Source organism: Mytilus californianus, unplaced genomic scaffold (assembly GCF_021869535.1).
Source record: "Mytilus californianus isolate M0D057914Y unplaced genomic scaffold, xbMytCali1.0.p SCAF_50, whole genome shotgun sequence".
In the NCBI taxonomy this organism is placed as follows: Eukaryota; Metazoa; Mollusca; class Bivalvia; order Mytilida; family Mytilidae; genus Mytilus; species Mytilus californianus.
Window position 1 is genome coordinate 427,224 of NW_026262702.1, and position 21,586 is coordinate 448,809.

A 21,586-nucleotide genomic window follows, 5' to 3' on the forward strand; every position below is an offset into this window, starting at 1 on the left:
TACTACCAATTCAAAAACAAAATAGAAAAAAAAAACAAATACCATAACGGACGTATTCAAAGTTCACCATAAGGTACATTTAACATATTAAGGCATTGGAACCATCACTGATAAGGAATTAAAAACTAATTAAATTTAATTTTCTAATTTATTAATTCATAGGACAAAATCCTTTCACACGCTTTACAATCTTCACAGCAAAAGAACGACATTCTTATTGATGCATCTCATTTCAAAATTTAGTTAGGACTGCCCTTCAGTTTTTGACCCAATGGCTGTATCCATCCATGCAAAACATGGTGTGATTATAACTGCCTCTATGCACAAGGAAACCACTGCTGCACAGGCAGTTGAGATAAATTTCAACAAATCACAGATAGAGTACGTCTATGAAAATGCAACGGTGCTTTCGGTGACGCAAACGTTGTTTCCTTTGTGTTATGTTAAGTTAGCTGAGGAAGCAGCTAGTTCTCTCGTGTATTAAGGTATTATACACGCAGTCAAACAACTGGGACTGTCTTATCAAGCATTTTAGGGGATCACATTATCCAACCTTATCAAGAGCAACAACAAAATGATATCTTTTGAGCTTTGGACAGACGAATGAAGTATCCCCATGTGCAAATCAGGACAATTTTTTATGATAAATGAACACCATAAGATTGGGATCTAAATGTACTTTCATTAGTCGAAAGTTGTATGTGGAACAATTAGGCTTACCCTTCAAGCTCTTAGGTAGTTATAAATTCAGATTTTGGTTGTTGTACTCGGTGGATGAGTTCAAACATATTGATTTTGTTTAGAAAGGTGCAGAATGCTTGATGAATTATAACGGATTCTGTCCAAATACCGTTGATCACTATAGCCACACCCTGTTTTCATTTGTGTTCGTCTAAGTCCGGTCAAGTTCTGTTCACGACTAAATGTAGAACAAATTCAGACACCTCTTCACTGATTGTCTTTTTGTTATATCCTAATAGTTTTTGCCAACACGGAAGCCTGTTGTTGATGATAGGTATACGAAACTGTCAAATAGTTACAGATTTTTAGTGTCAATGGAAGATTATTGCAGTACCCCAGACATGCATGACTACTAGCATTAAGAGGTAGTAGGAATCAAAGTTGATTTTTTTTTAATATGACTTACAATAGAGTCGACTTTGGAATGAGCAATTTTGTATAGTACTACCACATGTAGGTAATGGTAACACGTGCCTTTTATCGAAGGTATTCATATTCCTCATTTAAAAAAGAAGTCATGGCAGGATTTAGGTTTTACTCCAATTAACACAGACAATTTATGTATATATCTGAATATGATATATTACAGATGTTAGTAGGAACTCACAGGTTAGAGCATTTTTACGGAGATTTCGTCACTTGCTTCAGTGCGGGTTCGAAAGTTTCAGATATAAAGACAATTGGATGTTCAGGTTTGGTTATTCTATTAAGATGAATTCAATGTGTAATGTTATTTGCATGAAAATATTCATCTAAGATACCAGACATTAAGAGCGATGGCTAAGGCAATGTAAACATGGGGGTAGAAAGACCTTAGTAGTTCAAATAATTCAACGTTTTATCAACAATTATTTTACAGAAAATTCTAATGACAATTTAAAGCTTATTATTGAGATTGCCGGTTTGCAAGCTTTTGTTGTTTGGGATATTTCAAAGTTGAAAGCGTTCAAAAATAGATCAATTCGAATGAGGTGTAACTTATCAAGTACCCAAACATAACGAGTGAAACATATGTTGTGGTAATTTTGAAGAGTTGTGTTTTTTTTTTTGTGCGGTTCTTTTTTGTATTTGGATGGCATTCCTTTGACAAGTTACCAATTGTCCGCCTTATTGAAATTAATTCTACCACAATTTGGGATCATTGAATGAAATCTAACGTCTTACTTTTTTTTAAATTCGGACTGAGATTTGCAATTCAGTGTTATTCTGAAAATAAATTACTGTGGAAATTTGGGTGCAAATTCAATGCATACTTGAAGTAATTAAGAATCCCTACTTGAATCTGGCCAAAGTGACTTATAACCCCTTTCTATCGAATTAAATTTATCTCTCTATAGGTTGCACTTTGTAAATACAGCTGTTTTACAAACCACGCCTTTTTTTAGGAGATATATAACATTCATATATATTTTGCTTGGTTTACGTACTGGTTCCCAGATATCATATTTATGTTTCATATCATAGAGACATAACTTACAAATGTTACCAATTTAAACACACATGGACAGCGGCCAAATTTAATTCTGAGAAAGACCCAATGTGAAGGGAGGGGTAGTTCATAATTTTATTATAAGTTTAAACTCTTAGAAGTTCGTAGCATATAATTGTTGAAAATATGCACCACAGCCCTATTTTTTGACGTTTGAAAAAAATAGAAGTGCATATAAACTTTCCATTCTAGGATGTGATTTTGTACGAAACACCATAGTCAAAGTGGCACAGTTTTAGTCGAAAAGGAGTTCCTATGGGAAATGGCATTGTCTGTATTTGCAGAAGTGCAACCTTTATCTGCAATTATCAATCACAAAAACTTTGTGAGATTTAGTTACGTTTTCAGTTTCCTGTCGGTTCACGGGTGCATGTTAGGATTAATATAAATGAACATTGTATTCTTTAAGGCCAACTAGCAACCTAGTGAAGAACATAGTATATATATGTCTTTATTCAATTGATGAGGACACAAAAAGAAGTATATTTTGATACCCTTGTTTTATATGTTGAAAATAAAATGAATTCAGACGAATAGTTGTGTCTAAATAATTTTATTTGAAATCATTATAAATGTAGACTGCACTTTTTGATGTTCTCTTCGACGAACTGTTTCCATATTAGTTTCACCTTAAGTAACCTAAAAATATAATAGAAAATTATAGACGTATAACATAATGTACCGAATATTGTCTATCACGACAACCATGTCGCTTTTTCTGAAATGTAACAAAATGGCAGTTAATGAAAATGTCATGTCTTTTCCGGTTTGTCTTTCACAGTTTGAAAATCCCTTTGGTATCTTCCTCTCTCTTTTCTGGACATTAACAATTGTGTTGAATACAACTCATATAAATAAATAAAAAAAGCCTAAACATTTACTTTATTTAGTTATATTGATTTCAATGTCTTATTCCCAATTAGTGTACATTTTGGAAGTTCCTTGTAGTTACGTTTACTGAATTGAAAGCAACATTATTCAGTTGTCGTCTTGTTTTATATCAGTTTAGTTTAGTTGTTTGAATGAATGGTCCAAAACTTCAACAGTAATAATACAATTGTCCAACGAGTAAGAGCGTGTTTAAGGTTAATTTTAACCTCATTATGAATTTGCAATCCATTTATTCTGTTTTAATTGTTTTGAGATGTTTCTATGTAATAAAGATCCTGAAATATTAAAATAATGCTGATACAAGCCAAATATTTACTGTTGGCAAGAATGGAAAGCTTGATAATTTCTTATTTAAATCAATTCTTTTTCATTTAGTGAATTGCTTGAATCACAGAGCTGCAGTATTTCTATATGTAATTCATCTCAACAGTTACAATTTTTCGTGCATAATCAGAAGTTGTTTCGTTAATTTCGTAAGTGCACAATAACGTATAAAATATTTTTTTAATATAATTCATCAGTGGATTGCAGATGTCTAAAGATGCAAAAGTTTAGAATGATTAAATAATATGCATATAAGGGTTTTCTAGGAATAGCTGAAAGCAATCTTCAAATAACTGCTTTATAAGTGATGTACATATTATGAACAAGTATTGTTAGGTCAATTTAAAAAGGTGGAATAGGTGATTAAGACTGAAATGGCTGGGTTGTGCTGATCGTTTCTTAAATAATGCAGAATGGTCTATAATGAACACTTAACTTTATGGAAAATATAGGATTTAAAAATGGGGAATTTAATCTTTACACAACTCTATATTCGGACATGCACAACCTCAGTAAGTATTTAAACTCTCTGTGAAGTTCCAAAGATCTGGGTTAAAATCTTTTAAAAATTATGGTTGAAAATCACAAAGCTAAAAAGTCTAAGTTGTACTGTAACAACATAGTCCTATGTAAGGTGGAGGGTTGAGCGCTCACAAACATGATTGACCACGTAACATTCTTTATGTGTCTGGTCCAAGTCAGGACCTTGTAATTTAATTGCCGACCGTGCGAGAGCTAAAAAGCTAGTCAAGGTATTAAAACACACCCACTATCTATCTGTAATTTAATGGTTGTCGTTGTTGCGTTCTATCATATATCTGTTTTTCATTTGTTATTTTGTCATAAATCAGGCCAATAGTTTTCGTTTGAATTTGTTTCACATTTTGTCATGTCGGTGCATTTTAAACATGACTGTTCGGTATGGATGTTTTCATTGTTGAAGGCCGTTTCATTTATTGTTGCTTATATTGAACTTATTTAGACTTTGGTAGATAGATGTCTAGCCACATCTACTTATTTTATATTACTACTTACCATGACGAAGACAACATCCCTTGTAAGAAAGACAATTGTAGTAGTCCTTGTTATTATAATAATAGTAGCCTTTGTTGTTATAAAAATAGTAATTTTTAGGACATCCGTATTTGTTTGTGCAGTAATAATTGAATTTGCTGTATGGGTTACCTATGAGACAAAATAAAGATAAATGAAAAGTTGAAAAACGATTACTGATTAAAATTCGAAAAAAAATCAAAATCATTACTTATACTTTCAATACAAAACTAGTATAAGATATATATAATGGACGAATAAAATCAACACATACATGTTTTCACTCACTTTTCTATAATGTTTTAGTATATATTTATATTACCTATGAGACAAAATAAAGATGAATGAAAAGTTGAAAAACGATTACTGTTTAAAATTCGCAAATAAAACCAAAATCATTACTTATTCCTTCAATACAAAACCAAATATGAATTAATTGATAAAGATATATGTTGTGGATGAATAAAATACAGTCGACTATTGTTATCAACTTCTACGTCATCGGGTTTTTGGTGGAGAGTTGTGTCATTTGCTATCATACCACATCTTCCTATTTTTTATGTTTTCACTTGCATTTGTATCATGCTTTATTTGTTTTATAATATATATAAAACAAACTCATGATAGACAACAGTCTTATAATGCTGTACACCAGACGTGCGTTTCGTCTACAAAAGACTCATCATTGAAATTTGAATCAAATAATTGGAAGGTCAAATAAGATAATAAACGGGTTAAGAAAGGGATTAAAATATTGCGCTGGTGATAAATACCAATACCGATGCAAGATTGTAATGCGGGTTTTCTCAAAATACAATTGCATTGAAAGGTAACCATGCGTAGCATAGTTTACTTTTGTTGCAAAAATTAAGCAGGCCTTTCAACAAGTGAAAATGAATATTCTGTTTTAAACATTTCCTTTTATCATATCCTTAAATTAAAGATAATAAAATAGACTTCTATTACCTTTGAAAGCTTAGCGCCACTTCCAACAATATTTCAGTTATATTGTGGTGTTCAGTTTTATAGTTCGAGGAAACGGTGATACTCAAGCTTTTTTATTAGAATTTAACGCTACATATTTCTGGAAACATGATATGAAATAAGGAGATGGGGTATGATTGCCAAATTAGAAAATTATCCACCAGATACCAAATATAAAAACTGTATAGATCACTGTAAGGCCTTTAAAAAGGAGCAAAAGCATACCACATAAAAGCTTAAGCTTTGACATGAAAAGTATAAATTTCAAATAAACATGCATTTTGAACAAAAAGATTGATTCGGATGTGATTTGATTGCAGTGATTTTCTATTCCTTTTTTTATCAGTTTGCTGATTTTCCTTGTAGTCGTTCAACAAAACAGTAGGAAAAGGGGAACAACGATCTTACACTTAATCGATCACTACTATGCAAAAAAGTAATTTTATGATAATGATATTAATATATATATGAAGAATGATCGGGTTGTTTTGCTTGATCCTCGTCCGTGAATGGCGGAATCAACTGTTATTATTCTATTGATTAAAAATCATCTCATCTGTATAAAATGCACCCATACAGTTAACATAATGAATGATTATCTGTGCTTTTTGAGATAGTCGCCACTATAGCCTGAAGAAGTATTGGTAGTTAACATCAGCGCCAGAATGGTATCGACTTTTATAACACGTCTAATAAATTGAAGAGGAATGACGACCCAAAACTCCGAAAGGTTTTGCAAAATACAGCTTAAGTAATTACAACTCAGAAATCTTTTTAAAAACACATCAATTCTATACATCAAACATTGAACACAAGTACGATCATAAGACACCACACACAAAATATTAAGTATGTCACGGCGTAGTTGACAAGACAAAATATTTTTTTTTTTGGGGGGGGGGGGGGGGGGGGGGGGTATTATAACTCTGTTTCTTTATTTGATTCAAGTTAAGTTTTCCTCTTAAGGTAATGAATTGACTAAAAAAATACAATTACATTTTCTTTGTTCACGGTTCAAAATGTTTATCGCTTCGAAGTGATTAAGACGAATTCGATAATTCACGCTGCCGATCAAGCTTGGTGTTATCTATAATGGTAATTGCTGTTGGTAAACAGCTGATATATGAAGATGTTTATACTCACGCGGAAGACAGCATCCAGCATAAAAGTTGCATTTATAGTTGTAAGACCTATTGCCATATTTTTGCAATATCCTTTGTTGCCAAAATAAATATATCCGGATCGTCAACCTTTATTAGTGCAATATCCTCTTCCTTTGTAATCATAATCACTCTCGTCGGAGCCGTCAGATTTAACTACAAGAAGAATTTTAAAATATTTGTAAATATTACTAAATGAAAAAGTAAACGAAAATTAAATTGCACTTTTCTAGAAAAGCAATACACATCTTTTTACCGACATCAGGTGTGTAATATTTACACTTGTAAATGTGCGAACTTTTGTATTTCTAAGTACCTTGAAGACAACATTTGTGTCTCCTGAACAGTCGTATGAGTACTTCTTGTCACAAGTGTACCCTCTAATTTTTGCAATATCCTCCATTTGCGTAGCATTTTGACTAGTAATCGTCACAAATAAAATAGCAAATATTAAGATGGTGACAAAACAAATATGAGTATAGCAAAGAAGCAAAACAAGTATCAGTAACAGAGACGAATGGCATACGTAAAGTCTAATAAAACATAGAATACTAAAAGAGAGGCGAAAGTTACCAAAGGGACATTCAAACTTATAAGTCAAAAATAAACTGACAACGGCATGGCTAAAAAAAAGAAAAAGACGAACAGACAAACAACAGTACACAACATAGAAAACTAAAGACTGAGCTACACGAACCACACCAAAAACTGGGGGTGATCTCAGATGCTCCGGAGGGGTAAGCATATCCTGTTCCACATGTGTCAACCGTTATGTTGCTCAGGTAGCAATACACAGGAAAAACCTAAAAATTTACACTCCTAAATTTTATCCATCCTCTTTCCCTTGCTTTCTAACAAATAAGGCCTAATGTTTGTGTTATGTATGTGCATATGAGCATTTTTCATATATTTGATTTCCAAAAGTTAAAATGGTGAAATATAATCTCTTTTAAGTGTAACCATGGCAACAATCTGCATTTATTTGATACACAAAATTGCAAAAAGGGGGTTGAAAATGTCACAAAAGTTCCCAAAATTTGGTCCACAAAGAATTTCAATCCATTAGAGTGATACCTTTTCTAAAACCATTTATCTATCAGGAGGTCAAAAAAAAAATCATATGCATTTCACCTCATTTTTTCATAAAATTGAATTGAAAAGTCCGAGGGTCAAATATTTGTTGACAAACACTACAACAGTTTCTGGACATATGGGCGGTACGGTTGACTAAGACGAACTGTTAAACAGAAAAATGGCCTATAAAACATGTATAAAAAAAATCTTGATGTTCATTTAAAAACACTTTGAAGGCTAAATTATTCTTCAGCTGTCTAAAAATCAGTTTTGTTGCACAAAAACTTTCATATCTAAAAAGTTCACCATGGCCAAAATGCGAAACTAAACTCTTAACTGTGTATTACTACCTCATGTTACGACAATTGGAACATATCCGTCGTCATCTGTGAAATAGATATTCCAAAACGATCAACCAACTCATGATGGCGTTTGCAAAATTTACGAAGGGATGAAATCAACTTCACCACTTAGAACTCTTGGTTTAATAACTTCCTTGTGAGCAACAACCCTCTATCAAGGAAATCATGATAGGAAATACAAGACCTGGAATATCGTATCAACTGGGAGATATATACTCCGTATGCAGGCGCTGCTAGAATGTTGCTACATAGAAAAGGAAAGTTCACAATTAGGAAGCTTCTTCTGTTGTAAATTTTGTTTTCAATCGACTCTCATTGTCGATTTCTAGATGTAAGTCAAGATATGAGGCAGACTTAACTGTATCTGTTGTATCCTTTATCTCAAGTTCGATGGGAGATTGTACATCAGTTTTTGCTAAGGGGTAAGCTATTTCTTCTTGCAAATTTGGGAGAGAGAAAAAAGAATTAAAAATGTTCCATAAAACAATACTTCGTCCATTGCACACAGTAACATACCTCTTCTCAATTCATATTAGTTATGTACCAATCACATTAGTGAAATGAATTATATATATTCCAATATAACATCGCACGCCTTACATAAACTTTCCCTTATATCCATTTCGTATCTATTGTACCTTTACTTATATCCTTCTTCGGTCACAATTTGTGCATTATTTCTCAGAGATATTTAAGATTGCAAGCTGGTATTTGCAGAGTTTATTTGGGTCCTTAAGAGTGACATTAGTGAGCAGGAACATGATTGTGTGTTTTAGTTACGACAGGGGAAATAAAACTTTTTAATACTATTGCATGAGAAAAAGGGAATTTGTTTATATTCGATCAAACAAACCATTGTTATTTTTAGAACCGCATCTGAATCGCATATCGTGTGAGTAGGTAGCTTCAAAACAACGTTTTATATCGGTTTTTTTAATGCTGATATATTTAGAAGAGGTTACGGGGAGTATTCAGTGGACCGAAATGTTTAGCTACCTTGCACGAACTGTTCTGTAATTTGGGAATACAGTATATTAAGAAACGATCAAGATGTTCATCTGAAGTGGTGTTCGTAAAATATTTTGGAATTGTGGAGTAAAAACTTTTATACTTATTATAAGTATATTTATCACATTTTGATAATACTTAATTAGTATTCAGTATATGTAGCAGATGTACATGCAACTACAAGCCCCTTTTTATAGTAGTGAAGTATTAAATATTTTGAATTGTTTGAGAAATATTGAAAAATGTATTTGTTCTTTGTAAGGTGATGGTTGAAGGAGTCAGACCGTTTAGCGTTTGTATATTTATCGACAAACTAATACTGTAAACACATAATTTTCGCGAGCGATTTTTTTTCGCGACTTTGGCAGCGAGTAGAAAAAATAACAGGAATATAAATCGTCGCGTATATGTAAAACTTGGATCTTTCCTTATCTAACTACATCAAGTAAATTAGAAAAGCGCGAAATTAAATCGCCGCGAAGTGGACTAGGAAGGGCTTAACGCGAAGTAAAGTATCCGCGAAAATAAGTTGGTTTACAGTAATCTTATATGTTATAGGAAATTCATCAATATTATTTTGAATCAAGATAATCGAAGATCAACTATGATTTCCCAGAACAGTGTAATGAAGATTAATCCTCTCAAGCATTTAACATTGAGTTAAAAATATTTTGAAATGAATATGAGTCAATTATACTTGAAAATTAAACATTGAACACAATATTTTCCCTTACAAATCTTTCAGATTCGTTAAACGAAATCATAGACCCTGTATTCAATGTTTGACACCTCCAACCCATTCTTATTAGATATCTACTGAGTACTAGAATAATAAAGAAAAAAATATGTAAAAACCAAAGCTCTCTTACCTATTCCGCACAGTGAGGTGATCACAAAGACTGCGAGCATCATCTGGATTGACTTCATCTTGCAAGTGGGTGAGCTTCCATGTTGATGCTGCTTTAAATATGAAAGTAAAGTCAGTTTTGCTAACAGATGCTTCACTTATTACATGCAAGATTTAGCAAAACATACTTAAAAATTGGATTAACCTATAAAACAACCACACATTCATGTCGTAATTATAAAAAAAAATTGTTTAGTTTATAGCTCGTGGCTAAACACAAGATTAGTTTTTAAGTATGAACATATTGAAACAGGATAATATTATATTACATGTATTAGTAATTTTAGTTTACAATACATAAACATTACAAGCAATTATTATTATAACATCGGATAAAATCTGCCTGTAATGTGCATAATAAATCTGCAGTTTCTTCACTCATGGAAATATGATTACAAAGAGATTAAATATGACATTCAGGTAGATATTTAATACCACTGCTTCATCAGGCATCCGACAGTAGACATGTGAATATTTACTAAACCAGGCGTCATTAGTTTGAAATCAAAACTTTGATTCTTTGACGATTTCATATCTTTTGGGCTGGAAAAGTCAAATTTTTTTTTACAAAAAAAATATTTGATTATGCAGTTTTATGAGAATTTGTTTTCCATTTAACCTAACAGGATTTTTCCTATTTGAAGGACCTTTTTCCTTTATCGAATTCACTAATTGCCACGTTTTGATTGTTGATCTTTAAATACTTCAACCAGTCAGTCTACTTTGGATACCAAGTACAGAAAGAAAACGAAAGTTAAAATTGCATATGTTTTCCAAATACAAATGTCCTTGATGACATTCTAAAAAGTATTATATTAATGGCGATTTAAAGTGCGACATATTGAAAAGACACTGCCGCATTGATGTATAACCCGTCTCTTCTTTCATTTAAACCCCCACAGTACACCCCATAATGCAAAACCATCTTCAAATTGGAAACCTACATTAGAACAAATTATGGGAAAGATGACCCTTTGTATACATGTATTTACAAGGCTGATGTCATCGAAACGAACTCAACTCTTTAGTCGTGCAACTACTATAAAATGGAAACATTTTCGATTATATTTTTTTTTAAACCCCAAGTTTTCTTTTACCTGCATTTTTGATATGTTGTTACCGACAATAAGCAAATCAAGGTGTAATTTGGCTCTGTTTGAAGTTAATAACTCACAAGTGTCATGCCATATACTAGTCATCTATTTAATACGTAGTTATCAGATCAATTGTTTGTTCTTACAACATTTTCTCATATATTTCTTATTCGAACCATATACGTGCTCTTGAGACGAAAAACGTGCGCCTGGCGTACAAAATTTCAATCATGGTATCTATGATGAGTTTCTTTGGTGGTGTTTCAAACTTAATGAGTTGTTGTATACAAATTGCATGTATGATTTAACCCGTTTCATGAAAGCATACAGGAGAACTACTTTGTGAGGGAAAATATTTTACAAGAAAGTACTTAATTATGCTACAAATGAAAAATGAGCTTAAATTCAATAAGATAGAGAGTTATATTAGTGTACGAATTGTTATACATAAACACTCATTGGACAAAAGTGTGTTCCTAAAATGACAAATGGATAGTTGGGCAATTGTCCACTGGGTTTTTACCGATGCTTCTCTAAGAGTTATCCCTCTTTATATACTAAACGTCGTTACTGACGGTGCCCCTTAGTGCCAAATATTTAGTTGATTACGTCATTTATGTTGCACTGACGTAAATAAACAAATAATTCGTATGTTTTAAAGATTGCATCCCACGGGAAAGAGATGACACCAGTGGAGAAAAAAAAATGATTTTAGGATTGTCAGAACATGGCAATTCTAGGCAGGAGATAAGGAAATTGTAAGGAAGGAATAGGAGAACCATAAACAAGAGGTTTGAAAGAGGTTTCCCGACCGTGGGTCAAAGGAAAACAATGGGAGAAGTTTCCGGAAGAAAAAGAAAGATCCCAGGCGATAGAAATGACCGGAAGCTTTAACGACTGTTGCGTTCAGACCGGCGACAAACTCTAGGTGAAATCACTGCTGTATTTAATTATCAGACATTGAATCCTGTTTATTCAAGGACAGTCAGGCAACAGCTATAAGTAAGTGGTTAAAAGAGGCACCAAGTTTCGAAGAAAACAACGATTTCCCCAGTAAATCGCCATAAAATGAAACGATTTTGTCGTGAAAAACTTCATTGGACAGTGCGGGAAAACTGGAAATTTTACTGATGAGACAAAAATAAAGATTGGAAACAACAAAAACGTTTTTGTGTTGCGTAAAATTGATGAACGATTACGACCAGAATGTAATAGACTGTACCATGGGAAAAACCTACAAAGCTAAATTTTCTGTCATGTTTTGGGGGTGCCTTTTATTACATGGAGTGGGAACTCTTACACCAATCAAAGAAAACTTAAACAGTGTGGGATATATAAAAATTTTTGATGAGAACTTGTGGCCTGTTATTTCTTATTTCAAGTTTCATTCTGTCCCTCCATAATAGATCGTAATGATGCATCCGCCATCTTGGGAACTCACATTTGTCCAATGACAAAATTGTTATGTGTTGATTTTATTCATCTACCACATAAATCTTTTTCATCATATTTTATTTTCTATTAAAAGTATAAGTAATGATTTTGATTTTATTTCTGAATTTGAAACAGTTTTCTTTTTTCATGTTTTCTTTTTGTTTAATTTTGTCTTATAGGTAACCCATAAGGCAAATTCGTTGATTATTGCACAAGAGATTACGGGTGTCCAAAAGATTTCTATTTTGATAACAACAAAGGCTACTATTATGATGATACCACGAAATACTACAATTGTCGTTTCTGCAAACAATTTTTTATTCGTTCTAAGTAGTTTTATCTTTAAGTCTGTTTTCGCAGATAACTTTACCAGCAATTGTCACAGGCCGCGATATAGCTTTGTTGTGCTGATGCGGCGGGAAGCAAACACCTATCAATCACGGAGACAATCTAGAAATAAAACGATTTTGTATAATTTCTAATTATACAACTTTCTACCAGTGACCAAATGACTTAGAGGTTAACAACTATAGGTAATCGTACGGCCTTCGACAAAGAGCTAAACCCATACCGCAAAGTAAGCTAAAAAATAAAAGGCCCAAAATGGGGTTCAGCATATTTTCCGGTGCCATACCCTCCCTCTAACATGAGACAGTGGTGTAACAGAACAATATAAGAACAAGCAAACAAAATCAGTTGAACAAGGATTTACTCTTCCGATCGATACAAAGCACAAATAAACACAAGCAAAGACACAAAATAGAGATCTGGGAGTACCGAAGTTACTGACAGCTAGTTCAAAGCCAATAACAACTAATAAAATGAATCATGTATCTAAGACTAAAATGTCAATCAGTACATATCCAACATCCAATGAATTTAGTGTAAAGACGTCATTTACAGTCAGTGAAAAACATTACCTTGTGCAATGCAAAAATATAGGTATCGAAAGATTGTAGAACTATGAATGTTTATACAAAATTATGTGTATAACAATATCTAGTTGGGTTTTAATTTATTGATAACAAAATTATAATCTAAACCAATGAAATTCAAAGATTTAGTTAGAGTGTTGAATTGGTAACATTTTAGAATAAGTTTATCTAAAGGATCGATAAGTTACTCGGATCGTATCTAAATTTACGGGCTCGGTAATCAACATCATCATAAAAAATATGATGTACTATCCCGTTTGTAATAAGTTTTCTTCAGGTACAGTCAATCTTCCAAACCAAATCTCTGAATCTTTGAAAGAATTAAGTAGCTGAGATTGTCGGCCAATATATATGACATTATTGATTTATTGTAAGATTTCTTACTCCTTTATAGTCTATAATTTGATCTGTCTTTTTCAATTTGGTACAGATGAAGCGCCTTCAAAATCTAGCAAAGGATTTCGCTAAAAAGGGTGCTACGGACCGTTTTGAACTTCCAGTAAGGTTAAAGTATTCCCTCTGTATTAAAGGCTTCACTGTGACCTACATTTGATCAAGCGGCGATTAAAACACTATTCCTTGGCGCTTGGTTTTGTTTAGTGCGTAAATGGAGGTAGTTCTAAAAAATTGCCCCGTCATTATCAAGTTTATTATAGGAAAATCTTTTTAAAAGATTTTTTTTTTAAATCTTTACAATCATGACAATTAAAGAAATGAATTTTAGAAACTAAATTTATTGACCATAATAAAAACAACTTACATTTTAAACTAATATTACAATACTAGTAAATGATATGAAAATTATCGGCCAGAAATAGTTTGCAATATCGCATGGACTCAGTTTGCTTATAAATCTATGTCTGCCTCAATGTCAGTTTAAATTACATTTATGTCGTCATATGGAATGCCACAGCTGTCTTATGTGGAACTCTGATATTACGTTTTGTTGTTCTATTATTACTTGATGATAGTTTGTCTTTACATAATATGGTTTTGACATTACGTAATGATGTTTTGATATAACTCAGTATGGAAAAGTCATTACTTAATGATATTCCCATATTACATGATATGGTTTTTTATTGACTTGATATAGTTTTGTCATTACTTAATATGGTTTTGTCATCACTCGATGTGGTTTCACCATTATTTAATGTGGTTGTGTCATTAGGCAATGTGGTTTTAACATTACTGGATGTGTATGTGACATAACGTAATGTAGTTGTTTCATTACATGATATGGTTTTGTTATTTCGTAATGATGATTTGCCAATTCTTTATATGGCTTTAACATTACGTAATGATGTTTCAAAATTTAACGATTTTACACTACATGATGTGTTTGTTTCAGTATTTGATGTGGTCATGTCATTCTTTGATGTGGTTATCCCTTTACTACTACGAAGTAAAACCACGTGACCATTTTGGAAAAAATATGTTCTATTTTTACACCGATTTCCATATGTCGTTTGTGTAATGCGCTTTGGATGAGTACCGCTATCCATTAAGTTAGAGTTCAAATTTAAATTCAAGTTGTTTTTCATAGTTATTTGGTATGAAAAAAAGGAACGACAGACAAAAATAAGAAAAAAAGTACTAAAACATTAACAGTAATTTGGACATATCCCAAACCATTTGGTCCTGCCGTTTTTTCCTTAGTTCTTAAATGGAAGCTGTAGATTAATAAATAAATTAAAGATTCTCATTAACCCTGTGTCTCGCCGGATAATTCTGCTGTCAGTGTAAAAGCGTAAATTAAATGTTGACTGACTGTACATTAACCGGTACACTTAACGGAGGAAAACATGTTTTTCTGTAGATGCTTTTATCTTGATCTTGAAGAATAACTCCTATACAAGTTTTATAGCAATTCATGGAGGTTTACAAATTTATCATGTCAAAACAGTTTAATTCGGTAATAATTGAAAAAACCTTATATAGAAATAAAAAAAATGTGGTATGATTGCCAATGAGACAACTCTCAACCACATACCAAATTTCGAGTTGAACTTCGAGTTTGAGTCATATTTAAAGATAGAGTTCCGAATTACAATTGGACTTCAACTATTAAATTGAGTCACCTTTTAGCTTAGAGTTCGAGGTAAACCCTTATTTGAGTCTCATTTAGATTAAGATTAAGAGTTGAAATTCGAGTTATCTAATATGAGTTCTATTTTTTTATCGTGGATCAAGGGCTTTTGCTCGAGCTTCCGAAAAGAGGGTTCAGGGGTAGGTATGTGTACAAAAGATAAACAATTTTACAGCATACAAAACACAACATAGAAATTGAAATAAAGTTAGATGTGGTGTGATTGCCAATGAGAAAATTATCCACCATAGTTTAAATGCATTGGATGCAAGCAATCCTGGGCGACCTAACAGCCTTCAACACACCGTATAGTCGGCCACAAAAGACCACCACGTGAAAATGTGAAACAATTCAAACGAGAAAACTAACGGTCTAGTTTATAGCTAAACAATCTACGAATAAACAGCTGCGCCATGAGCGCATGATACGCCCGTCGTCTTGTGTGTGAATTTTTATGCAATAATCATAAATAGATTCTGACATACGGCGCTACATGCGAAAACCCCCCTTTTTTTTACAAAAAACTCAATATCTCTAAAATGAAATTTTGAATCAAAACCAAAAAGTATACAGATCTTTAGATTATTACATCTAAGAAGTGTATAAAATTTTAAGCAATAATCATAAATCGTTTTTGAGATACGGCGCGACATGTGAAAAACCCCTCCCCCTTTTTTACAGAATACTCAATAACTCAAAAATAAAATTTTGAATCATCACCAAAAAGTATATAGATCTTAAGATTAATATAACTAAGAAGTGTGTAAAGTTTTAAGCAATAATTAAAATTGCTTTTGAGATACCTTGTGAAAGTACAAACCCAGTGATTTGGTTTCATTTGGTAGTTTCCATTCGAGGAAAAGATGACGGGATTGTGGTTACGACAACAACATATTCGTCGTCACCTGTGAAACAGATATTTCAAAAAGTTTTTTTTTCAATTAGTGCGTGGTATATCAGAAACTGCAATTAATAAAAAAAAAGTTTAATATTCATATGTTCAAATGAACATACACGCTAAAAAAAACCTGGAGAATTCTTATTTTATAGAATTGATGTTTTGTTGCTTAGCCCCCCCCCCCCCTACCCCCCCCTCCCTCCCAATCCCCCCCCCCCCCCCAAATTCCCTTTAACTTTAGTGCGAGTTGATTTAAAGTGTCCCATTTGTTGTAAATACAGTACAAGTCTTTTGATTTGTGTCGTACCTGCGACAATAATGTAGCGACAGTGAGATACAACAAACCTATATGCCGACGTCGGTAGTATCGTCGGCGTTTTCATCATTTAGGTTGTTAGGTTTCTAGTTTGAACTGTTTTTATATTTTTCATTTCGCGACCTTTTTAAACTTACTATATGGTATGAATTATGCTCATTCTTTAAGACCATACAGTCACACATATATGTTAACTTCATCGTCATTTGGTATGTGGTTGAGAGTTGTCTCATTGGCAATCATACAACATTTTTTTTATTTCAATGTAAGGTTTTTTTTTGCATTAAATATTACCGAGTTAAACTATTTTGACATGATAAATTTGTAAACCTCCATGAATTGTTATAAAACTTGTATAGGAGTTATTCTTCAAGACCAAGATAAAGCAGTGTTCCTTGGAATCATTTACGAATTTATTATAATACTGCTTCCATTAGAGAACTAAGGAAAAACCGGCAAGTGGTTTTGGGATATCCCCCTTATGTCCGAATTACTGTAAATGTTTTAGTACTTTTTTTCTTAATTTTGTCTGTCGTTCCCCTTTTTCATACCAAATAACTATGAACAACAACTTGAATTTTAATTTGAACTTTAACTTAATGAATAGCGGTACTCATCCAAAGCGCATTACACAAACGACATATGGAAATTGGTATAAAAATAGAACATTTTTTTTTCCAAAATGGTCACGTGGTTTTACCTCGTAGTAGTAAAGGGATAAACACATCAAAGAATGACATGACCACATCAAATACTGAAACAAACACATCATGTAGTGTAAAATCGTCAAATTTTGAAACATCATTACGTAATGTTAAAGCCATATAAAGAATTGACAAATCATCATTACGAAATAACAAAACCACATCATGTAATGAAACAACTACATTACGTTATGTCACATACACATCAAGTAATGTTAAAACTACATTGCCTGATGACATAATAACATTAAATAATGGTGAAACCACATTGAGTAATGACAGAACCATATTAAGTAATGACAAAACTATATCAAGTCAATACGAAACCATATCATGTAATGAATTTTCCATATTGAGTTATATCAAAACATCATTACGTAATGTCAAAACCATATTATGTAAAGACAAACTATCATCAAGTAATAATAGAACAACATAACGTAATATCAGAGTTCCACATAACACAGCTGTGGCGTTCCATATTGTCAATATATCCATTTTGAAACAGTTTAGTGTATTTAAGATTAAGTCAAAGTAACTGAAAATGCCTTATGAAATTTCTTTTTTAGAACTTTTGAGGAAGAAAATTCCGGTAAATTAACTAAAATATTTATACATGTCTAAGCTCTTTCATGAAAACTTTTATGTTAAAGCTTTCATGAAAATAAGAAAAGCATTCGGGGTACCCATGCTTGAGTTTTTAAACTTTTTTAAGATTTCTGTATTTTACTTTTTAAATATCAAATAAACAAATGTTCATGCGTCGTAAGTCCTAGTGACTTCATTACCCTAAAGTTATACAATCACGAAATGCTACAATACATGCCAAGTAATAAATCTTCAAAACTGTCACTTGATTATATTTCCGATAAAATCGACATGTCGAACACAATTTTAAACAGTTCGTCGAAGAAAACATTTAAAGTCGATATTTGATATAATGTTTCCCAATGAATAAATGGATAATTGATAACAGATATATATCCAAGGCACCAAGTTTTGCATGTTTCACTGTTGTCTGTTACAATTGTAGGTACAACAATATCCTTTGATATACAGCAACGAGCGACAACCACTGAATTACAAGCTCATAATTTGGGACAAGCACATACATAATGTTTGATACTGAGATGACCGCTGTGGTCAAATTCGAGGTATATGTCTAGAAACGAGACAGAGGAAGCTGTATCTGTGGTTCCTGTAATCTCTGGTTCAGAAGGATATATTAATGAAACAAAATCAGAAAAGTTTGGATTGTCAATGGAAAGAACTTCATTCTACATGTTCTACTAAAACAAAATCAAGACTGATTTAAATAATACTCAAACATCTATAACGGACAAAAAATAAACAAAAATGCTATTAAAGTTTTTTAACCCAAATCCGAACGACAGAATTATCTAGTAAAAATAGTAACAATTTATCAAAATAGTGCATTTTCTCAGTTAAGACATGTTCTGATTATCTGACTTTGTGCTGGTGTGTCCTAATATTGTATTGATGATTTGTGACAAGACTTTAGTCCTATTGGAATCAAATCTTACAGAATAAACTGGGCACAGAATTGAATTCAATCGGATTTGTGAATCCTACTTTTCCTTTTGACATCTATTTGACTGTATAATAATCGTTTTCGAATAACCGTCACTTCATACTACTTACAGGGCAAAAACGTCACTTCTTCAAAAGTAAAGGAAACACAATGAATTAAAATAGTTTTCATAAAGTATTTAATACCCTTATAACGGTAATTATCACCAACATAATATGCTTACTAAAACACATTTTAAATGATACCTAAGTGCATAAGTTTGAGCGGCATTTTTAACGACATTGTCCTTTTGACATTGATATGTGTTTCATCTCAAAAAAGACCTTTTCTTTAAGATCTTGTATTAGATCTGTCCAAACCCGAATTGCAGGATACGTTTTTTTTGAGAAAAAGGACGCGACGCATTTTGACAAAACTTTGGCTCATCAATCTTTTGCTAAGACACCGATGACGTTCTACAAAGTCTGAGTAGCAACTGCAAGCTTTTGAATAACGTATGAGTTGAGAAATGTTTACTCCATACGCGGTTGAAGTTTGTATATTGCTGCTAAGGTGAGGCAAATTTATAATTTCACAATTGAAATCATCTCGTTTATCATAGATTTTGGTACTTAGATGACCGCTGTAGTCAGATTCGAGGTATATGTGTGTCTAAAAAAGAGGCACACCCCTTCTTATTTGGGACAGTGTTCACTATAATATGCTTATTAAAACACATTTTAAATGATATACAAGTGCATAAGTTTGAGCGACATTTTTAACGACATTGTCCTTTTGACATTGATATGTGTCTCATCTCAAAAAAAAGTTTTTCTTTTAGATCTTGTATTAGATCTGGCAATACCCGAATTGCAGGATACGTTTATCATATCGAATCGATTATGCTCCGTTTGGAGTCGAACAATGTGTTTGCTTGGTCTATTGTAATTGGGTATACGAGTGTAGATAATCTAACTACTTATGCGCTTGGTCTGATTTCCCAAGTTAATATTTACGTTGTCTCGAATAAATTTCGACAGGAAAAACAACATAAACTTGTTTTAAATATATGACCGAGAAAAACTGACTTGTATTGATAAAAATGTTAACAAGTACAGATCGCCGTACGGCTTTCAACAACGAGGAAAAAAATCAAACCGTATATTAGTTATGATAGGCTGTGATAGGACAAAATATAGAAAGATTAAAAATGAAGATCATTGGTCTTATTTATACAACAAATGAAAGAAAAACAAATATGGCGCTCAGCAACCACCGACCAACGACAACCACTTGTTTGTGGAACTTGTGACACAGTTTAACATGCGTGTGTGCGCTCACCACACCCCTACTTATTTAGGACAGTGATAGTAATAAAACAACATAAGAACATACTGCAAAAATCATGCAGTTTGAAAGGGCTTTGCTAGAAATATCGGTAATTAGCACACAAAAATTAACAAATTAAATGTAATAACTAGCAAATGGACATTAGAAGATGTGGTATGATTGCCAATGAGACAACTCTCCACCAGATACCAAATGAAATAGACCATAACAATTATAGGTTACCAAACGTCCTTCAACCATTAGCGAAACCCATACCGCATAGTCAGCTTTAAAAGGCCCCCAAATGACAAATGTAAAACAATTCAAACGAGAAAAACTAACGGCCTGATTTATGTACAAAACAATGAACGAAAAATAAATATGATTTACAGCAACAAACGACAACCACTGAATTACCGGCTTATGATTTGGGACAGGCACATACAGATTGTGACGGGGTTAAACTAGTTTGTTGTTCCCAAACCCTTCCCATCATCTGGGACAGTGGTGTTACCGTACAACATAAGAACAAACTATAAAAATCAATTAAAAAGGGCGTAACTCATCAGATCGATACAAAGCAGTAACACATCTAACAAAAACACAGACCGGACGTGGCAGGGTATGTTTACTTATGAATTAATGATTGCAACAGAATGTTTGTGTTGAAAGGAGTCTTTGATTAATTGGTGTTTAACGCCACTTTTAGCACTGTTGTGCTATTTCGTGGCGGTCAATTTTTATTGATGGAGGAAGCCGAAGTGCCCAAAGAGAACCCCCGACCTTCGGTAGGAAAACTAACAATCCTAGTCAATTAAGGTTGGAGTCGAGTGCACCTGCCGCGTACGGGATCCGAACTCAAACCTCAGTGTTGACAGGCTAGTGATACAGTAGTTCGACCACTTAGACCACTCGGCCGCGAAGACCCAACGGAATCTATGTGTATTGCCGATAAGTTTTAATACAATTGCCAATTTCATTCAGACTAACGTAAGTATAGGTCTTGAGTTTCTAGTTTTGGTTTTTTCCTTTTTGAGTTTAGGTCTATTTTTTGTAGCTTACAAGACATAGGGTAAAACAACCAAAATATCAATTAATGACAATGACACTTATAATGTGTCAACTGACGATTTCAGTCACTTTCATTTATTGGTAGAAATTACTCTGTCGATTATTTTACTATTTAAATCTCTTCTCTTTCTATCTACTATAGTTTCTGTATAAAAAAAATCACAAACACAAAATGGGAGAAAACATCGTCAT

At 32.8% G+C, this 21,586-nt stretch overlaps 1 long non-coding RNA gene across 1 annotated transcript; it reads right to left on the reverse strand.

The window, feature by feature from the left end:
* Positions 1 to 2,791: 2,791 nt before the first annotated feature.
* Positions 2,792 to 10,025, reverse strand: LOC127703757 (uncharacterized). Its single transcript, XR_007983027.1, has 4 exons — positions 9,956 to 10,025; positions 6,626 to 6,798; positions 4,481 to 4,630; positions 2,792 to 2,869 (listed from the first exon to the last, which is right to left on the reverse strand). It is a non-coding gene; the product is annotated as an uncharacterized LOC127703757 (long non-coding RNA).
* Positions 10,026 to 21,586: the final 11,561 nt, after the last annotated feature.